The following is a 25055-nucleotide window of genomic DNA, read 5'->3' on the forward strand; positions in this document are numbered from 1 at the left end:
GTAAGAAAAGGCAGAAGGATGGATAAAGAAACACATGGGAAGTAGAAGAGTAAGACACTGAGTTTTGAGGGGTTTTGGAGATGGTATTGGGAAAGAGAGCTTCCCTTTGTCACATAGGTTGAGGAGGAAGGTCAGCTGAATGCTTTCTCTGCCTCTCTCAAACAGCAGCCTTTTTAAATTTTTTACCCAAGCATCTTGCTCCTGCATCTTTATTCATGAAATTGAGTGATTGAAATTTGTACATATATATATAGTGCTTCATCACATGGCAAAACCACATGGACAGGGAAATTATGCCAGTGCAGACAAACTGAGAAGCTGTAAGATTTGTTAAGTCACCTGGAAGTTCTCCAAGAAAGAGATAAGATGGGAAATACCATAATACAAGGTGCTAGAACCCTGCATAATCCTGCTTTAGATAGCTTTAAAACAGAAGAAGAAAATGAAAAGATAAATGACTTAACTGAGATTGACGTAATTAAGATTATAATTACTACCAGCTAGCAATTAATATTTTATCCTTAATAGCCATAGTAGATTTTTTACCCTCTCAATGGAAAAAAATAAAATTTAGAGATATAGGGAAAATAAAAATATCAAATTGGACTGGTAGGATACAAGCCTTAGAAGAAAAATTAGAGATACTTATAAATAAAAATGAGAACAACACTCAGACAAAGAGAGAGACATTTAGATAAGAAATTACTGTGCCACTGCATGATGAAACTGAAGAGGGGCAGCTTAAGGTTATTAGAAAACCAACCTTAGATTATACAGCAACTATACAAAAGATGATAGACACCCCCAATGTTCTGAGGAAGTTAAATGGAATCTTATAGGCATATTAAATTTGAGATTTAAAGAAGTAATCATTTTATTTGGTATGCATTCACCCTATGTGAAGTAAATATTAAAGTTATTGGCAACTTAGAACAGAATTATCCTTTGTCTGGAAAGATTTGGCAACAGCAATATTGGAAGCCAGTTCTCAGTTACAATGGCAAACATGGTAGAAAGAGGAAGCTAGGACTATAGAACAATGATATAAGACTAGAAGTATTAATATTTCCCAGGATCCATTGCTAGGTAAAGGTCAATATGAAGAGTTACAAAGGTAGTTGGAATATGATAATCACACCATGACACTATGTTGCTTAGCAGCTTTAAATGTTTGGTACAAAGTTGAAGAATCAGGAAAGAGGTTGGAGTCATTTAGTAAAATCGACAAAGACCAAAATATCCCTATACTGACCCTTTTGCAAAGATTGACTTCAGCTGTGAATAAAATAGTATCAGATTCACAAGTCAGACAAATTTTGATTGAATTTTTGGCTTTTGAAATGCTAATTCAGAGATAGGTGGTGTTGGTACATGTCTCTAATCCTAGCAGTCAGGAGGCTGAGGCAGGTGGATCTGTGAGTTTGAAGCCAGCCTGATCTGCAGAATGAGTTCCAGATAGCCATGGCTACACAGAGAAATCCTTTCTCAAAAAAACCAAAACAGAAAAAAAATGCTAATTCAGAATGCAAAAGTGTGAGCAGTCCTTTTAAGCAGGATTGGCACCAATAGATGAATGGACCAGAAACATGGCTGATATTGGATCTCATGTTTATAATGCTGCTCTGATAGCAGAAGTAATTTCTAACAGTCTTAAGAACAAACAAAATGTGAGATGTTTTAATTGTGGTAAGCAAGGCCATTTTTAAAGGGATTGTAGACAAAGCATTCTTAGAAACTATGGGGGTGTTTTTCCCCTCGAAATTATTGAAACAGAAGGCCTCTCAGCTTTGTGGAGTATGCAAAAGGTGTGGCAAAGGGTGGCACCGGACTAATGAATGAAGATCAACAAGTGAGGAAGGGGAATGGGAGAGGTGAGACTGAATATTACTATGGTATCCTCCAAAGGACCAGCATGGTTGATGCATGACCTATAATTTGGTGAATCATGCACAGCCACCCAACACAGACTTGAAATAAGTCAATGAACGTAAACAAAAAAGGCCCAGGAAAAGGCCACTCCTCAGGCATCATAAGACCCAGTCAGGAGGAGGCAAGTGTTCAGATTTCTGTGCTGAGTCTGAGATCTAGTCTCATTAAACAATGAGCATTTATGGGAAACACTCTTAAAAAAAGCAAGACAATGCCAATATAGGATAGAGAGCTTTATCTTCACAGTTCTTCTCAGATTCATTGTGCATAAGGAGAGCCTGAGTTTCTCCTTGATCCCTTTTGTTTCTTTTAGGTAGAGATAACAACTCTGTGTGTGTGAATGTGTGTATGTGTACACATGTATGTACATGTGTGCTTTGTGGGGAGATTGGATAGATGAGTCATTGTGCTAAAGTATGGGCACATTCCACAACCACAGGCTGAATTTTTAAACATTGTGTCTGTACCAAACACATACAGACTCTTCTCCCTCTTCAATATTCCCAGAAGAACACAGCATAACATTTGTTTACAGGGCGATAGGTGTTGTAGGCAATGGAGATATGGGTTAAAGTACCTGGAGGATGTGTGGAGTCATGAGCAAACATGGCACCATTTTATATCATAGAGGATCTTCTAGTGTTTACAGCAGCAGCAAGCTTTAGATCCAACTGCCATGGGTGTCAAGGAACAACTATACACAACTTGCTTGGTTATGGGTTCACTCTAGGAGGAGGGAGAGGAGAAGAAGATGAAAAAAAAATTAAGAAATGTTGTTTTACAAACTTACCAAACTTTCTTGATGTTTCCTTATCTGGAAAGTGTTGGTCGTTAAGATTCAGTATCTTCAGAGAAACAAAATTTGGCAAGACGGTGACTAGGACAGAAAAAATAAATTTTAGTTAGGTCAGACGCGTTTCCTATGAAAAAGAAGAGTACTGTTGAAATAAAGAGTATTTCAAATGTGATGAAAGGTGATATAATGTTCAGGTTGAATTACTATGACTAAGTGGAAGACACTGCTCTGAAAATGAAAGATTTAAATTGTAGACAAATGTGTTTCACTTTTGTGAAAGCCTCAATGAAGATCAAGTCTCCTCACAGTTCCCATGATAGCAGTTGCATTTTAATCCTAGAGTATTGAATGACTGTGCACAAGAGCATCTGTAGTCAAAGTTGTCCAGTTCATACCAAATGATGTGGTTTCAAAGCATCGTCCAGAAAACTCAATCTCTCTGAGTTTCTTGCAGTAAGCAAGCACAGCCATGAAAGATTCACAATTCAACAGGAAATTACATTTCAAATGGAAGACATGAAGATTTGGAGAGTTCTGAATCAATTTAACTGCAAAAGATGAAAGAATTTCATTAATTAGAGAAGGCCACAAATTTCTATCAGAATTGGACCCTCAACATCAGTTCCAGCCACACTGATTTAACAGGCTGTGACTCAGGGGCCCAGTGCCTCTGTGACACAGTGGCACAGTATCTAGAAGTCAGACTACATTCATTGGGGTTATGCTCAGTTTCTGCAACTGACTAGTGAGCAGATGACCCGGGGCAAGTTCTTGACCCCCTCTGGAAACAGAGAACTGAAAAAGAAAACTATTTCTGTTCACTATATTTCACCCCCAATGTCAGCATCCTGATGTCTCTATGTTTGCACCCTTTACTGACACAATAGGAAATCTGTGCAAAGTAACATAAAAAAAGAGAACAACTCTGAAACACAACTTTAAAAACATGTAAACCTATTTATTTTGTCTATGTGTATGTGGTGTGTGGAGATCATCCATGTGCCAAGCACATGTTGGGAGGTCAGGGGAAAACTGGGAGAACTCCATGTTTCCTTTCACCACACAGATCTATGGGACTGAAGCCAACAGGAGTGACTTAAGCACATTTAACTTCAACTTGGAAAATGTTTTGTTTGCTTGCTTTTGTTTCTTTTCAGAAGGGGTCTCATATTGTATCTCCAACTAGCATGGAAATAACTACATTTACAGAGAGAGGCTGGCTTTGATATGATAGTCTTCCTGTCTAAGACTTCCAAATGCTGGGACTATAGGCAGGAGCCTCCATACTTTAGTGACTTTTTGACATGCAAATCTGCTATGTCAGTTCCTAGCTTACATATCCTTAGTGTTCAGTGCCTTAAAAATTAAGGATCTCCACAGTAGAGGACAATGCAGCCACTTTTGATGTGAACAGATAGACTAAGATCAGAAAGGGGAGGAGAAACTTCCCTATCAGTGGACTTGGGGAGTGGCATGCATGCATAAAGGGGAGGGTAGGTGGGATCGGGAGGGGAGTAGGGAGGGGCTTATGGGCAGATACAAAATGAATAATGTGTAATTAATTAAAAAAAAGTTAACTGAAAAAAAATTAAGGATCTGATGTTGCTTTGGTCATTTTGCTAAATGGCATGTTCTAGAAAGATGGCTGCACAGTTGTCTGTCAACAGGAGGCTGGGATGAAAGAAATGGAGAAAAGGTTCTAACTGCTTCTTGGCTTTCAAGCCAACTCAAAAGCCATGTACTCCCTTTGTAAACTTTGTGTACATTGTAAACCCACAAGGCCCCAGGCCTACAAGCAATAAAATTGTCTCAATCCCTGATCTCGTCCCAACAATCAGGCCACAGAATCCCTCTACTCCTAGACCTCCCTGGAAAGCTGTGCCGCTCCAACCACACACCATGCAACCCTACATAAACTCTGTGTTCCACCCAGTTCTCTGCTGCTTCTTGCTTGAGAAGAAGCAACCACCCTCCCAGGTTTTCCCTCCCAATACATCTCTTGTACGAGGTTTGTTACATGGTGTGGCTTGGTGGTATTCCTTGGCTCTGGACTGCCAGGATATCTTCTGGAGCACACTGAAACCCTTTTGGCTGAGCAGAATTTTTGCTGGGGAAAACTCCCCCGCAGAAGCAGAGCTATTACACTTGCACTGGGGAAACTCTCCAGGCAGCTGGAGCAGAACTCCTGTAGGGGAAGCCTTTCCCTTCAGAGCTGCAACACCTACACTGTTCCCAGTCAGATTCCTTCGCCCTCAGTAAACAGATCTGTACTTGCCACTCAGACAGCAAAAGAAGAGGACTCCACACACTGCTTTGGAGAGGAAGTGTTAGGAGTGTAAAGCTCAGGCTATGTAGTCAAACCTTCTGTTTGGAGACACATTTCCTTAGCCTTGAGCCATCCCTGACCTCATTTCCCCAGCTGACAATCAGCAATAATCATCATGCCTTCTCTCACACAGGGGCTGTGAAGACTGAGACAGCGGTTGTGAAGGGCTGAGAACAGTTCCCCACATGTTAAAGACTCAGGTAACAAATAAATCTCTGCTCTCTTAAAGAGGAAGAGCACTGTTCCCACACCTTTCCATGTGGGAACAATTCACACTGTGAAGCCCAGGGAAGGTTTAACTAATGATGGTTCTACCAATTACTAGGCAAGTAGCTTTTCCAGATGAGATATGAGCTGGAGATCCAATCACCATCCTTACCTAGTCTGCAGAGGTCAGACTCCATGGAAGTTTGGATGGATAACTTCTCCATGTGGTGGAGGTTTGGGAACTCTCCAGGAAGGACTGAAAGCACATCTGCTTTGCCGTCTAGTCTCACAGACAGTTCTTTCAGTCCCGGGAACTTGTCCAAGTCAGCAAAGAGTTGATCTGGAAAGCAGCACATAGTTCCCATCACTCAAGGTCCCCAGTGGAAGTTCTAAACTATGCTGTCATCTTTAGCCATTTTCACGCTTTCAGAATGAAATTTCTCAGACTTCCTAACATCTGTGTAGGAAGCACAGCCATGAAGATACTGCCATCTGCTGATTATAGACTATAGGAGAAGCCCTGTGCTGGTCTCTAGACTCACAAAATATATAAAATTTCCCCCAACCAACAAACAGCATGGGAAACAACTGGTTTTGCACATGCAAACGATTATATTTGAATTCTTACCTCCAATTTACATAAAAATGTAACTCAGAACCTCTCCACCAACCTGATACTGTGCATCCTCTTCCAAAGTCTGTCCAGGTACCTCTCCAACCCTCCTCTCTCATCCATCCCCAAAACACATAGATCTAGCTTGGATCGCACATCCAGTACCTAGGTCTAGTCCAGCCACCTCTGCCTGTGTCACTGCCAAACTGTAGAATTCTTTTACAATCCACCCTGCCTTCCTTTCCATCCCCAACCTTCAGCCACATCCTACACAATCTTCTCCAGGGTCTAGCTAGGTGAGTTTTCCTGATGCTCTCCACCTCCCACCCTCCCCAACCCCCACAAACTTGGACTAAAATGCACATCTTGCATATCAGCTCAGGCTCCAGTGTCCACCTGAGCCATATCCAACTTGTAGGCCCAATCCAACCCTCACAATCATAAAACTGATGGAATGACAAAGAAAATTCAGGATTTGAAAATAAAATTCAGTAAAGATAGAAACACTGAGGAGGACTCAAGATAAATATATATAAAATTGAAAAACCCAATAACTGAACTAAAAAACTCAAAGGACAGACTTACAAGTAGAATGAATCAAGTGGATGATTCAGTATGAGGACTGACTTGAAGATAAAGTACAAAAAATTAGCAAAGAAAATGGGGGGAAACACAGCAAAGAAACATACAGGAAATGTGGGACAGCAAGAAAAGACCAAACTTTCGAATTTGAGAAATAGATGAGAGAGAAAAAGCCCGTGTCAATGACATAGACCAGCTCCCCAACAACATCATAGAAGAAAATTTGGCAAAATTAAAAAAAGACATACCCATACAGAAGATATGGGAAGCACAGAGAACGCCAAATAAAAAAGCCTGAAAAGAAACTCTTCATGGCATATTTTCTTTTAATTTCAATAATTTAATTACTAACTACACAATAATGCTGATGTCTTTTTTAACCTTTTAGCTATTGTTGTTTCTTTTCTTCTTATTTATTAAAATTTATTTACTTTGCATCCCAGCTATAGCCCCTCCTTTATCCCCTCCCAATCTAACCATCCCTCCCTCTTCTCCTTCCAAGCCCATCCTCAGCCCACTGATAGGGGAGGTCCTCCTTCCCTTCCATCTGACCCTAGCCTATCAGGTCTCATCAGGACTGGCTGCATTGTCTTCCTCTGTTGCCTGGCAAGGCTGCACCCTCTCAGGAGAAGGTGATCAGAGAGCCAGCCACTGAGTTCATGTCAGAGACAGGCCCTTTTCTCTTTACTAGGGACCCCACTTGGAGATTGAGCTGCCATAGGCTACATCTGTGCAGAGGTTCTAGGTTATCTCCATGAATGGTCCTTGGTTGGAGTATCAGTCTCAGAAAAGACCCCTGTGTTCAGAATTTATGGTTCTGTTGCTCTCTTGTGGAGCTCCTGACTTCTCCAGGTCTTTCTCACCCTTCTTTAATAAGATTCCCTGCACTCTGCTACATGGCATATTTTAATGAAAACATTAAGTATACAAAAAATTTGAAAACATCAGGAGAAGAAATACAAGTCACACATACAGGAACACCCATCAGAATACCAGCTGATTTCTCAATGGAAACACTAAATGCCAGAAAATTCTGTGTCACTGCATATTAAATCCTAAAAAAACAACAACAGAAAATCTAGGTTAATACTGATAGTAAAACTATCTAACATATGTGATTGGGGGGAAATTCTATGATATAAATAGCCTATGAAAACTATATCCAAAAAAACAGCCTAAAGAAATTAAGGGAGACATTATTTCAGACTGAAGAGAGGGGTGAACAGAGCTAAGAGATGAAGGAATTTGAAGGTATGATTACTAAAGTACAAAGTACCACTGAGAGCACAAACAACACCAGAAATCAACAACACATCACTACAACCAACATATGCACTTCAATAATACCTTCAAATATTAATGGTCCCAATTCTCCAATCAAATGATTCAGGCTGGCTGAATGAATCAAGAAAAAAAAAAATCATGTCAGGCAGTAGTAGCACAACCTTTAATTCCTGCACTGAGGAGGCAGAGGCAGGTGGATCTCTGTGAATGAGGCTAGCCTGTTCTACAGAGCAGGTTCCAAGATAACCAAGGCCAAACAAAAACACCTTGTTTCTAAAAACATCATCATCATCATCATCATCATCATAATAAATTCATCTATCTATTGTCTATGAGCAACATATCTTAGATTTAAAGATAGGCACTTACTAACTTCCCCTTCTTTCATACGATTCCCTGCACTCTGCCCAAGGTTTGGTTATGAGTCTCAGCATCTGCTTTGAAACACTGCTAGGTAGAATCTTTCAGAGGCCCTCTGTGGTAGTTTCCTGTCCTGTTTCTTTTTGCTCCTACATCCACTGTCCATCCCATTTGTCTTTCTAAGTAAGGATTCATCAACTTACCCTGGTTCCCCTTTTTTGTTTATCTTCTTTAGGTGTATAGATTTCAGTATGTTTATCGTATCTTATAGGAATATATAAGTGAATATATACCATGTGTGTCTTTCTACTTTTGGGATACCTCACTCAGGATACCTCACTCATTTCTAGGTCCCACCATTTGCCTGCAAATTTCATGATTTCCTCATTTTTAATTGCTGAGTAGTATTCCATTGTGTAAAAGTACCACAATATCTCTATTCATTACTCAACTGAGGGACATCTTGGTTGTTTCCAGGTTCTGGCTCTTACAAATAAACCTGCTACAAACACAGTTGAGCAAATGTCCTTGTTTTGTACTTGAGCATCTTTTGGATATATGCCTAGGAGTGGTATAGCTGGACCTTGAGGAATCACTATTCCTAATTGTCTGAGACGACAGGAGCTCCACAAGGACCAAATATATCAGGGAACAGGGGTCTTTTATGAGACTATTTCTCCAGCCAAGAACCATGTATGGAAATAGCCTATAACCCCTCCTCAGATATAGCCCAAGGTAGCTCAGTATCCAAATGTGTACCCTAGTAAGGGGAAGAGGAACTATTTCTGACATGAACTCAATGGCTGGCTTTTCATCCCCCCACCCGAAGGGAGGAGCAGACTTGCTAGATCACAGAAGAGGACATTGCAGCCATTCCTGAAGAGACCTAATAAGCTAGGGGCAGATGGAAGGGGAGGAGGTCCTCCCCTATCAGTGCCCTATCAGTGGACTTGGAAAGGGGCAGGGAGAAGATGAGGAAGGGGCGGTAGGATTGGGTGGGAATGAGGGATGGGGCTACAACTGGGATACAAAGTAAATAACCTGTGATTAATATAAAAAATAAAAATTATTATTAAAAAAGAAAAAAGCTTCTATGAATATTAAAAAAATAAAGATAGGCACTTATATAGAGTAAAGGATACACAAAATACTCCAATTAAATGACACTAAAAGTCAAGAAGCATTGTTATGCTAATATCTGAAAATATACTTTAAACAAAAATGATGTAGAGGAAATGAGGAAAAATACTTCACTCTAATCAGAAAACAGCTAACCAAAACACATTATTATTGTAAACATATATGCACCAAATTCTGATGCATCCAATTGTATAAACAGTGTACTTCTGGAATTAGAGACACATACTAACACCAACGCATTGGAATTAGCTGATTTCAATAACCTTGTTTCGCCAATAGAATAAAAAATAAGCATAGAAACATCGACTTTACATGACATCATCTATGAAATGAACTTGACAGATGCCTATAGAATATTTCACCCAAACACCAAAGAACATACAGTCTACTAAGCTACGCACACAAGCTTCTCTAAAATAGATCATATTCTGGGACACAAAACAAATCTGTACAAATTCTGAAAGATTTAAATAACTCAGTGTATCCAGTATGGTCATAATATAATATATAAAACTTAAAATCAACACATCTCTAGTAAATACACATAGTATGGAGATTAAACACATTACTGAATGATGAATGGGTCAAAGAGGAAATCAAGACAGAAATGAAAGAGATTAACTATAACTAAATAAATACAACACAACACAAAAACCTGGAGACAGATTAAAAATAATCCTACATGACAATTTTATAGCTCTAAGTACTACATTGAAAAAAAAAAACAGATAAAGTACAGATCAGTGACTTAATGGTACAACTCAAACATTTGGAAAAATGAAAAGAAACCAAACCCAGATCCAGTTAATGGCAAGAAATAGTAAAACTCAAAGTGGAAATTAATGAACTAAAATAAAACAACAGGAATCAACAAATAAGAATTGTGGCTTTTTTGAGAAGATAAACAAGATTGACAGGCCCTTGGCCCAACTAAACAAGTGAGGCAATCCAAACCTAGAAAGACAACTGGAGGTTCCTGGCTCAAAATCTCAGATATGAGTATATAATCTGGAGTAGCAGCATAAAACAGGGGGGAAAGGCCAGTGTGAGGAGAGCAATAGAGAGAGAAATAGCAACAGAGGGGAAATCACAGGGTTCAAGCAATGTAAAGAGAAAATACGAAAAACAGGGGACTTTAAACACAGAGGAGAGGAAGGAGACAAATAGAGAAGGAGGATGGAGGGACTATTAACTACTATATCTACTTAAATATACCTATGATACATTTAAGTAATATATAAATCTATACATACATATATAAATAACATACAAATATACATAACTTAAATGAAAATTTCCCATCTGTGCTGACAATGCTCCACCCAAAATCCCTAGGTTATCTAACAAAAATCCTGACACCAGGCATGAGAAGCCCTCTTTTTGTGTTGTCAGTCAGGATTGTCTAAGAAGCTCCCCAAACATTATAGACTATTTCTGATGGCATTGTTTGCCTTCCAGAGGGGGAAGATATATCTCTATTGCTGAAGAGACCATGCACTTCAGGCACAGGACCTTAAGATGTGAGCTGGAACTGACCTGAGACCCTCCTCCCTGAGGACTAGCTTTTGTTGTACCAGAAGGCAGCATGCAAGCTTCCAAGGGAGGGAAGCAACCAATTCTTCACAGCTATGGTATCTATGAACCACAGCAATGACCAGCGTGACACAATACCTCTAACAGAGTAATGGTGGCGTTTATACCTTAATGGTAACCAACCATCTCTAATTGGACATAAGGTCCACTCAACAAAAGGGAAGACATGACTGGTACTGGAAACCTAGCCAAGTTCTCAGGGCTTGCAAAGCTTGGATGTTGAAGAACAACCTCCACTGTACTAAACTACTGTACTAAACCAGCATTATCCCTAACTACATTCTACATATCTGTCCTTGTGCCCACAGACTATCCCTACCCTCATCAAAGACACTTCTCTTTGCAACAGAGGAAGACTATTACAGAAAACCAAAACTGATCAAAATTAAGAATTGTGATGCCTAGTCCCAACTGACACATCTACAACATGACTGATTGGCCTAAGGCTCAGAGATCATTGTGGGGAAAAGGATAGGAAAGATTCTAAGAGCCAGAGGAATGCCAAGATTTACTGAGGTTCTGTCTTCTGGAAATGTCAGAGAATCTACACCCATGAAGTCTCACTAAGAAGGTTTCCTAAACATGACCTGAACAAGATTCACACCAATGGACATACTAACATGGACAGGATGAAGCTCATGAAGCCTCAGCCAGAAGGAAGAACATCAGGCAACTAAGGACTGCTGAGATTGAGATTAATACTCTTCCCAGGGAAGAGCACACCAAATGGTTATACAATGTCAAATGGTCATCACTCTGTGTGTGTGTGACATCATATGGACTGATATGGATGCAAATATATATATATATATATATATATGTGTGTGTGTGTGTGTGTGTGCAACATTGTATGGACTGAGCAGGTTGCATATGTGTGTATGTGTGTGTGTGAGAGAGAGAGTGTGTGTGTGTGTATGTATGTGTGTATAAAACATCTAAAGAAAAAGGTCATAAATTCGATTGAGAGCAAGGGGAGTTCATCAAAGAGGTTGAAGCAAAGAAGAGGAAGGGAGAAAAATATAATTGTTTTATGCACACATATGTGTGTATACATATATTCACAAATATATAAATACACCTGATTGGTTTGTCCAATGTTACTTGTGTGTGTGTGTGTATGTGTGTGTGTGTGTGTGTGTGTGTGTTTCTGCCTTCTGTTCAATAAAAAAGCATTTAGTTAATGCCAAGGTATTCATTCCACTACTGTAAACTTAGGGTAATAGTTACCTGCTGGTTGTTTTCTTAGTTCAAATGCATATTTTTTCTTTTGTGTTCTATGTCATAGTTAAGGATCCATTTTCAAATCTAACGTCTAAAAGATTACCTGTTATGGTTTCATTCTTGAACTGTCATTGATCTACTTTGAGCTATATTTTTATCCTATATCTCTTATCTTTAATTTTTAAATTGTTTTGAGATTAAAATAAAATTACATTATTTCTCACTTTCCATTTTTTTTACACTCCCTTCCATCTATCCCTCCATCTACATTTTTCTCATTTCTCTTATTTTGAGACAGAATCTCAAGTTCCCAGTCTGACCTTAAATTTAGTATGTAGCCGAAGCTGCCCATGAATTTCTTCTACCACCACCTACCATGTATTGAGAATACAAACATGAACAACCTTGCTCAGTTTGCACAGTGTTGGGAATTCACCCCAAGATCTTATGAATGTTTATGTTATACAATGCATGTTTATGGCATATCAACATTCTACCAGCTGAGCTACATTCTTACCCTGCTTTGTCTACCTGTTGCATGAGAGTCAACCAGCTCTTCTGGAATCTGTGAGTGGATATTTTTCATCACATTAATTTTTTTTTCAAGGATGAGATATGTAGAAGCAGAACTATCCAGTACATAGTGAGTTTAAATCTAACCTGCGCAAGCAAAGACACTATCTAAACACCAGAACCAAGAGCAGGAGGCACATTTTTAAAAACCAGGAATAAGTCGTATTTAATGTTTACCTAAAAATGCACATATAATATATGTAAGTATAGGTGTACATATAAACATAACTGAAGTGAAGTTATGCCACTGGAGGTGAAAATGCCATGAAAAAAATAAAGTCCAAGTGCAAGGTATAAAAATTTCTCTTCACATTGTGGTCAGGAGACACCCCCCTCCAATATAACATAGGCTTTTGCTGTTTCCCTTGGTTACCTCACAGAATTTGATGACAAGATCCTATTACTCAAGACATGACATATTTCAAGCTCAAGATGTGAAAGAATCTAGAACTGACCTTGGAAGCCTCTTCCCTAAAGACTCTCTCTCTCTCTCTCTCCCTTCTCATTAAACTTGTTTTAATGGGTCTCAAAATTCTGTGACAGATTTTTGGTCAAGTTGTGTCCATTAAAAAGTACTGATTTCGAAAACTAATAACTTAAAACTGCCACATACACACAAAGGTCCAGGAAACATTCTTCTTTTCTTCTGAAGGTTTTACGATGCATTGTTATCACTAACCAGTCTTTTACTATTAAACTTAAATGGCCAATTGAGACAAACAGTTCTGAGACCATTCTTTCACCACTGATTAAGACAAACAAAACAAACAAAAAAGACTAACTCACAGTACCTAAAGGTGCTATGAAAGCTGTCAAGGGAGAAAAGCAATTCACCATCCTACCTAGCCACAAAGCTTATGAACCATAACAATGACCAGCATGGATATATCCTATGGTATATTAATGGCTTTTTTTATCTTGGAGGTAACCAACACCTACCCAATAAAATGTAAAGACTGCTCAGGAATAGGAAATTCATGCCTGCTACCATAAACCTAGCTAACTTCCTGTGGCTGGTAAGGTCATGGACCCTGAAAGACAGCCTACTCTTGCCATTTGCTAAACAAGTGTAATTTCTACCTGCATTCTGAATACTTGTCCTTATATCCACAGAGAAATGTAGCTGTCGATCTGCAGCAAAGAAATCAAAGAAGCTTCTTCTTTCTTTTTCTTTTTCTTTTCCGTGTGTGTGTGTGTGTGTGTGTGTGTGTGTGTGTGTGTGCTTTTTGGAGACAGGGTTTCAATGCATATCCCTGGCTGTCCTGGAACTCACTCTGTAGACCAGACTGTCTCAGACTCACAGAACACTGTCTGCCTCTGCCTCCCAAGTATTGGGATTAAAGGTGTATGCCACCACCACCTGTCAAAGAAGCTTCTTTTTTATAGAAGACAGAGACTATAAAACACAGAAGTCCACAACTGGACAAAACCTAGGGAACAAGCAACCATGTGGAGCCCATCCCAATTGATATATATAAGACTGCTCTTATACCCAAGGCTCAGGGAACATGGTAGGAGAGGGGACAGGAAGCTTGTAAGAGCCAGAGGATCAGAATATCTGCTATGAGATAGTGAGTTCTATACAAATGACCAGAAAGCTACACCCATAAAATCTCAACAATGTGGTTGCCTAAGCAAGGCCTATACAATGACAACACCAGTTAAAAATAATATGGGTAGTCCCACCCCTAGATGAAGAGCTATGTGTGCTTAGTGGACGCTGAGGGGGGACCAGCTTCTCCACAGACAATGCCCAGCAGGTTATCCAATCCCAAGCGGTCAGCCCTGAGCACATACGTATACAAGCAACACTAATAGACTCAGCAGTTTGTATTTATATATGTGTTTATATATACAGATATGTAGACTAGGTTGACAGGGAACTGGGGAACAACAGTAGGTGTTGGAGGGAAGAGAGCATGGCATAGAAAGTATGTAAATACAGCACTCATGTATGACATTGTCAAAAATATAATGAAATAAATGTCAGTAAAAACAATAAAACAGGCAAACAAAATAAACAGAGAGAGAAAAAGAAGGAAGGAAAAAAGAAATAAAAAGGAAAAAGAAAGATTGAAAGCTCATGAGGCCTCAACCCTACATAAAGAACTATAAAAACCTAAGGGATGCTAATGATGGGAAAAACAGTCTTCCCAGGGAAAAGCATGCCAGTTGGTTATGTCCTAACAAATGGTCAGCCCTTAAATCCTATATACAAGTAGTAATATTCAGACTGATCCGGTATTTAAATATTGAGAAATGTATACACATAATTAGTATACAAGTATATTAGAAATATATATACACACATGTATGTATATATGTCAATATCAATATCAACAACTAAATTTTAAATACATGCCATGAATCTGAAAGAGAGCAAGAAGGGGTATATGGAAATGCTTGGATGGAAGATAGGAAAAAAGGACATGATATATTTTATAGTCTCAAAAGTAATTCTTAAAAAGAAAAAGGACAGGGCTGGAGAGATGGCTCAGTGGTTAAGAGTGTTGTCTGCTCTTCCAAAGGACCAGGGTTCAATTCCCAACACCCATATGGCAGTTCACAACTGTTTGTGATGTCAATTTCAAGGGATCTGACATCATCACACAAAATGCACATAAAATAAAAATTAAATAAATTATTAAAAAAAACAAAAAAGTCATTAAAAAAAGTTAAAAGACAAAAAGAAAAAGGACAATACAGACAGAGCAAAGAATACTTGAGCATATAGCAGGCTGCTAAAAAAAATCAAAGTGCTGCTACTAAAAATAACAAAATTTAAAAATTAAATATTTGCCATGGTATAAAAACTGAGAAATGAACTGAATGAAAGATAGTAAAGTCTAGGAGCTGAAAAGATGGCTTGGCAACTAAGAGCTCCTGTTGTTCAGCAGAGGACCACAGTTAGGTTCCCATCACCCACATTAGGCAGCTGAAACAACCTGTAACCACAGCTCCAAAGGATCTGACACTCTTTTCTTACCTCTGGGGGGCAACTAAACATCCATGCACAGGAACACACATACACACACACACACACACACACTGACATAAATATATTTTAAAAGACATCATTATAAAGTCTATCCTGAAAACTATCAAACAGTGCTTAGAAGAAGACATAATTATTATTTATGCAGATTAAATGTCTTCTGTGGAGAAGCCATTTCCTCCTCTGGGCAGCGAGAGTGCAGAAGGTTCTCCAGCATCATCTGACACACAATGCCCCATTTACCAACAACAAGCTACTCAAGCACCCTTCTAAGGACATTGAGAGATGAAACAAAGGTGGCAATATTTTCCTAGTATTGTCTGAGTTACTTGAAACCCATTCTAGGATTCTGGGCCTTATACACTGCCCCAAACAGTGAGAGTATTCAGATCTCTCCTATCATGGCACATTCATGGCGTGTGCCTAAGAAGTTTACTCAGCTAACACTAAGAATGAAAAACCACAGAGTCAGCCAGAATGCTTGTGTAAGCACACTCAGGGATACCTGGTAACTAGTTCGTCCCTGAGACCTCAAGAGACTGCAGGGCAGGCAGGGTGAGATGCAGCTCCTGTTCTGCTGTGCTGAGCTCCAGCCTGCACACAGAGCATTTGGTGACAGAGGTCTTGATGATTTCAAGAAAGCCACTGCTGTTGGACAAGCAAAGCTCAATATTCTGTGAAGCTGAGAAGACTTCCATTAGGACCCAGAGCAGTGCTTGGTCTGCAGGGCCCATGTTGGCCACTGCAACTTCCAACCTAGGGATCTTGTGTGAATTGGGTGACAGTTTCCAATACCCAGAATTTATTTTGGGTAGATAGCTGCATTGGATATTCAAAAAACTGTATAAATTCTCTTCATTTTTAGCTAAAATTTCCTCCCATTCCTTCATATGTTCAAAGGCAGATGCATAGTCCTCATCTAGAGTTGGTGGCTGTAATGTTTCATAACACTTTTTCATGACTTAGTAACCTACATTAGGTGACATTTTCTTTCCATTTATGAAGACTTTAATACTTGCCAACAGTAACAGGCTTTCTGGGTGGTCCCTAAAGTAATGGAAATTCAATACATTTAAAGCCAATGTTCTCCCAAGAAGGAATTGTAAAATCAATGGAGAACATGCAGAAACTGTGTTGCTTTCATAAGCAAAGTTTAGAGCAATGCCCAATAAATTTTCTGAAAAAAATCAAAGAAAAAGCTTCAGGAGAAAACTGTCACATTTTTTTTTTAATTGACTGTGTTATCAAGGAAGGTTCTACTCCTGCTTTTCATAATCCTCTTCTTCAGACATGTTCTTCAGTGACTCTTTCTCATCCACCAACTTCTGACCCTGCCTTTGATGAGACACAACTTCTGGCCCTGCCTTTGATGAAGGATAGCCAGAGACATACTTCAAAAAGTTGTGGTAGGTGGCCAGAGCCTTCAAGGACGAGTTAATTTGTCTCAAATAATGAATTCCCAGATCTTGGTCTTCCTGTCTGTCTGAACCCAGAGTTCAGTCAGCCTCATAGCAGCAAGAAATTCTTGGAAGAGAGGACTTAAAAACCGGTAGACTGGTCTCAGCCTCTGGGCAGTGAATTTGCTCATCAAGCAGGTGGTCATGTCTTCTTCATCCACTCCGGCCTCTGTGAGGTCATCATTGTTGAACTCAAAGCATGAAGAAAAACGCCCGCTCAAGGCCAGCTGCCCACATGAGGACACAGTGGTCTTGAGGGCCTCAGCTGCAGCTTTGTACTTTAAGGACAGGTACATCATATAGGACTTGAAAACTGCCACATCATGAAAGGGCTGGTCAGAAGGATTTTTAAACCAGTCAGTACAGACTGCTGCCATGAAAAGAGGAGTTTTGTGAATTCCCTGTAAATTCTCATTCTGTCCAAAGTAAACCATAAACTCTTGCAGACATGTTATACTCTCTGAGAAGACCTTCCTTAATACAGAGACTGTATTATAGAAAGGAAACTCTTTGATCTCTAGAATTGTATCCAGGTATGGATGGATGGACCTGGCCCTGTTTGTATGGACAGTGATCAATAAGCAGGTTAGTGACAAGTAGTTTTTGGTAATCAGTGTCTCTAGCGCTTGGGGGAGCGAGTCCACCCCATTATAGTCATCCAACAGGAACAACGCCTGGTTTTTTAACTGCTGGATAATGCTGCTCAGGGCATTCTTCACTAACACAGCCTCCTGCCTCAAGAAGTTGGGCACAGATGATGCTTGCCAGACCCTGATCTGGTCTGGTGGAACTAAGGGAGAGGTAGAAGACCAGCTGGAACCTGTTCAACAGGGGACAGCACCCTGATGCCCAAAGAAAAGCTATTTTCTTCAGGAAGGTTGTCTTCCCACTGCCAGCTTCCCCCTCCACACACATGACCGAGCTGAGATTGGTGAAGACCTCAGGAATCGTCAGGGCCCCTTGCACTGGCCTGCTGATGTGCTTTGAAACTATGGACACATCACAGCCAAGCAAGTGGTCAGTGCCTTGGCTGGAGCACACCTCTGGCAAATTCATGTGGCGGAAAGTGGCTTTGGTATAGGCGCCTTGTAGCTGCTCACTCAGACTCTTTGCCTCTTGAAACCAGTGGGCTTCCCTCAGAGCCAAGCCTGTGGAGAGAAGGGAAGCAGAGGACAATGTACCTTCACATCTCTCTGATTGCTTTGTTTGTCTGCTAAGGGTGGATTAGGACTCTCCTCTCCTTCCCATGACCCCCTCCATACCCTAAGACCCTCTCATCTTTCTATAGCATCAGAATATGGGGTAAAATGTCTAAGGCCTCTCATTTGACAGGGACTTGGATATCCTGGCACCTTAATTTCCCTTTAGGATCTCAGGAGACCAACCTGCTGCACAATGCCTTTAACACTGGCTGCTTTGGATCTGGCATGAGGACCTTTGTCTGTAGTCCTGCATTCACTCTCAAGATGCCACAGGAGCACTGACTCTCTCACTCACAGCCCCCTTTACCTCAGTGCTCTCCTCTAGGAGCTTTCCAGATAATTAGAAATATGCTTTCCTGTCCAATATACAAATACACAGAATCCCATGTGCTTTTATGTCCCTACCAGCCTCGGTGGGATGAACTGAGACCTCGTGATTGCTTTCAGTTGTGATTTCCTTTGAAAGAGAAATCCTTTATTAAATTGAAATTTGCATGATAGTGAGACATGTTATCATTGAGAACCCAAAGTCTTCTAGACTTCACTCTGTCTTTGTGGCATGTATTCTCCCAACTGAACAAAGTTTCCTGACCATGCAACCTCATTTTGAAATTCGCAAATATTGTACACATATGACATCAACCAGAGTTGATTATCTTTTCAGTTTTCACCCTTTTTTCTTCATTTTTTCTGGTTTGTTTGCTGTCAGCTTTTTTTTTTTTTTTTTTTTTTTTTTTTTTTTTGCTTTGTTTGTTTTTAGAGATGGGGTTTTATAGTATAATCCAGGCTGATCTTGAACTCACAGCCATCTTTTAGCTTCAGCTTCCAGAATCCTATATTGTAGACGTGAACCATGATTCCCAGATTTGCTTTTGCTTTGTGGGGAGCAATCATAGCACACCTACCAAACAACTGTGGCATGCAGCAGTTGGTATGCCCATCGGATTGAAAGTTGTGTCTTCTGTTGCAAAAATAGATTTCCTGATTTATTACTTGGCATTTGGTTTTGTTTATAAAGCACATTCACGGGCCAGAAATATGTCTCAGTCCAGAGTTATTGTGTAGCACAAAAGAGGTCTTGGTTTCAATACAAGAAACAACATCAAAAGTCAAATCAGCTGGACTTGAGTGCAGACAGTTGGAACCATAGCATTTTTAAGGCCGAGGCAGAGATCACAAGTTCCAGGTCAGGTTTGGCTCCACACAAACATCAAGATCAGCCTATGCTACAAACTGAAAATCTGTCTCAAGGAAAAGTCCAACTAAGGAAAATGACACGTGACTTTAAGTTTCAAAAGTTCTAGCAGAAAGTCAAGCCTACTGCCTGCAGCAAAAGGGCAGATGAAATGTGTTTAGTCTGTGTTTTAATCAAGTTGAAGTCTAAAAGGGTCTCAAGCATCTGCTTCTTCTGGGAGGAGGGCTCACTGTTCACTGTGAAGCCCCATCTATAGCTATCGTGTGACAGTTGCTTCTTAGATTCTCGTGGACTCTATCTAATTATGATACATTTACAGTTGACAATCACAGCTCAACCCCACAATCATGTGTTGCTGAGTCAGAGAAGAGGCGGGGCTCATTACCATGGCTTCCAGAAGTGCATGGTGGCTCTCAGGGGCTGGAATCACTTCTGCAGAGGACTTCAGGTTTTGAAGAAATACGCAACTATGCAAAGAAGATAAAAGTCATGAAATGGTCCCATGCAGTTAAGTGTCTGTATTAGCTTCATTGAGAACATGAAGATTCAGGACCAGGAGTGAAATAGAAAGTGAACATTTTCAGTGACTCTGTCAGTCTTGCATCCTGTGTAACCTTCAGTCAGTGGGTTCCAATAACAATGCATGTGGTTTGTAAAGTAATGGTGAGGATATTCGGGGAATGTGTTGGGGTGAGAACAGAGTCAGTGCCTGTCTGTGAAACCAGCTAAAATAATCTTAAAGAATAAAAAATAGTGACACAGCACTACTGCCTGCAGCAAAAGGGCAGATAGGGTTTTAGAGATGGGGTTTTATAATATAATCCAGGCTGATCTTGAACTCACAGCCATCTTTTAGCCTCAGCTTCCAGAATGCTATATTGTGGGTGCAGAGGCAAGTGGATAACTAGGGCTCGCTGGATGCTAGCAGGTTCAGAGAGAGACCCTGCTTCAAGGGAACAAGAGTTTGACATAAAGGAGAAGAGATTCGCTGTCTCCCTTTGGCCCTATGTAGAACACACAGTGCACACACAAATACACTTTACCTAAGTGAATAAGGTAAAAAATAAATAAAAATTCATAGATTAAAATATGAGAAATTATAGAGTCATGGAAAAAGAACAACAAAGGAGATTAAAACATACTAAACAAAGTGTACAATTAAGAATTTAGATAACAATAATTTTTAACCATTTCAACTCTTGTCAAACTGTCAGAAACAAACCCACAGGAACTGAGTATGTCAACTACATGAAATTCACATTAAGATTAAAAACATAGATATCACACAGTTAAATAAAATTTTAATGCTTGCTGGGCAAACATGGGGACTGGGCTCAGATCTCCAGCACCTGTGTAACAGCGAGGCAATAGGGACAGTGTAATCTTAGTGCCGGAGAAGGAGAGACAGGAAGACCGTAGGGGCTCAATAACCAGCCAGTAAGTCTCATTGGCCAGCTCCAGGTTTAATGAGAGACCTGTCTCACAAAATAAGAACTACAGACCTATTTCTGAATACACAGAGCATGTAGCTTTCAGGATAGAGAGGAATCAAGCTGGAACTGGCTCAGAATTTCCTCCCTGCTGTCTCCCTGTCACAGTACTGGAAGAGGCTTTGCAGTCTGCTGGGGTAGGAGGGCCACCTGCATTCTACAACATCACTATCATGCCAGACAAGATGTGGCCAATGGTGAAGAGTGGCCTGAATCTTTGGGGATAACCAACTGCTTTTGAATTGGTCTTGAGGCTGCTTCACAGATGCTCTAAATGTGGTCAAGCTGGGTTTGGTGGTGCAGGCCTGTAAATCTCAGCACTTGGGTCTCAATGACCAGTGGATCTCTGGGTCAAAGGCCAGACTAATCTACAGAAAGGGCAACACAGTGAGACAAAATGAAAGAAAACAAAACCTAAACTAAAGAAACTAAACCTAAACTAAAGAAAACAAAAACCTAAATTAAACCTGGTCAAACGCCCATGGCCCAGAGAGTCTACAAAGGTCTTAGGAGGGCAGGATCAACTAATGCTATCTGGCTTAATGGACATCCTGTCAAATTGCCTTCGAAATATTTATGTTCCTATGCAAAGAATTCTGCTGCTTTGAACCTTGGCTAGATAATAATTGATGATCAAGTGCTCAGCAATAAATGAGATATCTCTGTCAACCTCACACCATGGCTCTGGGAGCATCTCACGGCACAGCCACAGCACAGGAAAAGCAATGAAGCCATCACAGCTGTTTGACATGGCTCTAGCATAGGTGAGCCAAATGCTGCAATCATTTTCATTCTTTCCCTCTTTTGTAGGTTTTTAGGCTCTATGTGTTTTATTTGGGGGGTGGGGAATCCTTTATGCATTATGATTTTTTCTGTCTTTTCCCAAGAAAATTATGTCTGAGTTATTTTCTTTTAGAAAAATTACATTATCTGGCCACTGTTGTGAAGGTTTCCTTATGCTTTGGAGATCATTGAGCACAGATTAGCACGTAAACTAGAAATTCTTTTATGAGGCCATTACTACAGGAATCTTTTGTGGATATCTGCCCTTAAGCAAACTCAAACAGAATAACTGGTGCAGGGGAAACAAAGACAAGGACAAACTCTGACTGGCCAGAAAACCAGGTAACAGATTCAAGGCCTCCCTTTACAATACTCTTAGAACTCTCTGAAAATGTAGTTTGAATATCCTATCGGGGGTCATAGAGGGTACACCCCTGGAGGAAGAGAAATCAGTAAATAAGATAGATTGACTAAAATAACTTGTTCCTACTTTATAGTGTAGATGATGACACAAGTAGTAAAAGGAGTTAGGTATTAATATTTGGTCTTCATAAAAAAATTTCAGGTGTTTTCTGTTTGTCTGGAGTGCCTTAAAACTACAAATTCTGTCAGCCTTAAAGTAGGCTGTTATATAAGAAATGTGTTTGCTTTGGATAACACAATCTTTAGATTCTATAACTTGGAGTTATAAGGCTTATAATAAGCATAAATCTGTTCTGTTTATATTTTCTAATGATGACTGAAGTTGTAACACTTTGTAATGAAAAATCAAAGAAATCATCTGCACTTCTTGGACAGGTTAGTCTGTCATTAGTCCGTCTTTGTTCTGTGAAACCTGTGTAATAAAGAAGCAATCTCATTGCTAGTCAATCAGAACTGCAAAATTCCCCTGAGCACCTCTCCTGACTCACTCTTCTCTCCCTCGCCAATTATATCCTCTGTTGCTCTCGTTCATCCATAATCGCTGATCAATGTGGCAGAGCTTTCTGAGCCACGGTTTGGAAGCCTGTTCTTTTTTTAAAAGTATTTTATTCTTTGGAAATCACAGATGTGTGTACAATGTATGTGGATTATATCAACCCCCATTACCTTTCTTCAGTTTCCCCAGACTCCTCCTCAAGTTAGGTCCCCTCCCAGCTTTGTATCCTCTTTTAAATGAATTCAATTAGTGCTGCTCATGGGTGAGTGGACACAGGGCCATCCAGCAGAGCTCGGGAAACCTCAAGGCCCATGGTATGAAGAAGAATGAATCTAGGAGAAACAAGTGTCAACAGCTCCCCTCCTAGAGGTGGGGCTTGGCTTGTCTGGATTTGGCACAGGCTTGCATGGATAGGCAACCACAGCAACTGAATTCCTGAGAGAAGGACCCTGCTGTGTACAAAACAAGAAAACCCAAGCTGTCCTCTACAACCTCTGGCTCTTCTTACCTCTTGGGCCCCTCTTCTGCAATGTCTCCTGAGTTTGGGAGGAGGAAGTGTCCTCCTTAGGAATGAACAATCCATGTCACATACTGTCTGCACTTTGACCTTGTTGTAAGTCTCTGGAATTCTGTTCTTGTTAAGGTCTGAATTTATGTTCATTCCAGACTCCCATTAGCAACTGAGAGCCCTGGGGTGTCCTAGAGAGAAACTTGGATGAAAGGATATGGTCATTGTTGCCAGTTGTCAGTTTACATCTTGCTATTGTCTATCTAAACAAAAGCTGAGGCTAAAGACATGGCTTACTGTTCAAGAGCACTGGCTGCTCTTCCAGAAACCAGGGCTCAATTCTCAGCACCCACATGACAGCTCACAATGGTCTATAGCTCTTGCTCCATGGGATCTGACTTCCTCACACATGCAGATGAAACACCAATGTATAAAATAAAAATGAATAAGCTAAAAAACAAAAAAAAAATGTTGGGTGTAGTGGAGCATGCCTATCATCCAGCACTTGGAATGTGGAGGCAGTTGGATGAGTTTAAGGCCATCCTCTCTAAATACTGAGTTGGAGGCCATCACAGGTTATATGGTGCTCTGTCTCAAACACCCCTCTACGAGCTGACACCCCCCCCAACAAACATAGCAGTCAAGGCAATCAATTATGGTAGCACATGGCTGTGCATCTAGTATTCATTAAGGCAAGATGTGAGTTCAGGGGAAATTTGAGCTATACTACAAATCAAGATCAGCTACACAGCAAATTTTTTAATTGTTTTTTTCTGAAATAGGGTTTCTCTGTGTAGCCCTGGCTTTCTGGGACTCACTCTGTAGACATACTAGAATTCTGTCTTAAACAATCTGAGGGCTGGAGCAGTAGTTCAGTGGCAAAGTGCTGCTTCTCACTCATGACACTCTGGATTCAACTTCCTGTTCCCTTTCACACACACACAACACACGTAGAACTAAAATAAAAAGAACCAACAAACGACTGAAGAAAAACAGGCAAAGCTGAAGGTTTATGTAGGTGTGTGTGTGTGTGTGTGTTTGGTAAAAGGACAGTAACTGAAAATCAGGACTATGTTTCCCCCTGGATGAGGAGGACAGCATCAACAAGGACAAGGGAGTGGCACAGTGGCCTCTAAGGCATTGAGAGACCTTGACTTCTTGACTTTAGCACTCAGCTCCCAGGATTTATTGTTATTGTCCTTTCAACCAGATACGTAAGTACAGTAGATATGCATTACATATGCTAGTTTTAATTAAAATAAAACAAAGTTTGTTGATAGATTCTAGAACAAGCTTTAAGTACAAAAAAATTCTCTCCCTCCTTGCCACACAGGGATTGAGAAGAAGGCCCTGGCATTCTCAACTATTTTCTACATACTCCTAAAGAAAAAAGAAAAAAAGTGGGGCCTACAATGTCTCAGTGGGAGAACAGTCACTACTCCTGGGAGGACTCAGGTTTGCTTCCCAACACCCATATCAGGCAGTTCACAGCCTCCTGTAACTCAGTTCTAGGATATTTATTGCCCTCTTTCTGACCTCTGTGGACACCAGGCATGCAAGCAGTGCACAGATATACATGCAGACAAAACACCCAAAAGTCAAATGCTTTAAAAAGTAAAAGAAAAAGAAAAAAGTGAGCACTGCTGTCACTCATCTTCTAACTTCAAAATTAAATGTAAATATTCTATGTATTTATTTATCTATTTAAAACCAGGATAAATCTTGCTATATAGCCCTGGGAGGGCACAAAACATGTGATTTTAGAAGAAAAAGAACTGAGAAGAGCTAGAGAGAGATAAGAGAAGGTAATGGGAGGACAGTGGTGAGCATGATTGTGGTAAACTGTAATATATATAACATATATGTAAAACATAATGTATAT

At 40.1% G+C, this 25055-nt stretch overlaps 1 pseudogene; it reads right to left on the reverse strand.

Annotated features, from left to right (window-relative positions):
- The window catches only part of LOC132654827 (baculoviral IAP repeat-containing protein 1a-like), a 52899-nt pseudogene that overhangs the window by 3888 nt on the left and 23956 nt on the right, over positions 1–25055 (reverse strand).

Source organism: Meriones unguiculatus, chromosome 6 (genome assembly GCF_030254825.1).
Source record: "Meriones unguiculatus strain TT.TT164.6M chromosome 6, Bangor_MerUng_6.1, whole genome shotgun sequence".
Classification (NCBI taxonomy): domain Eukaryota; kingdom Metazoa; phylum Chordata; class Mammalia; order Rodentia; family Muridae; genus Meriones; species Meriones unguiculatus.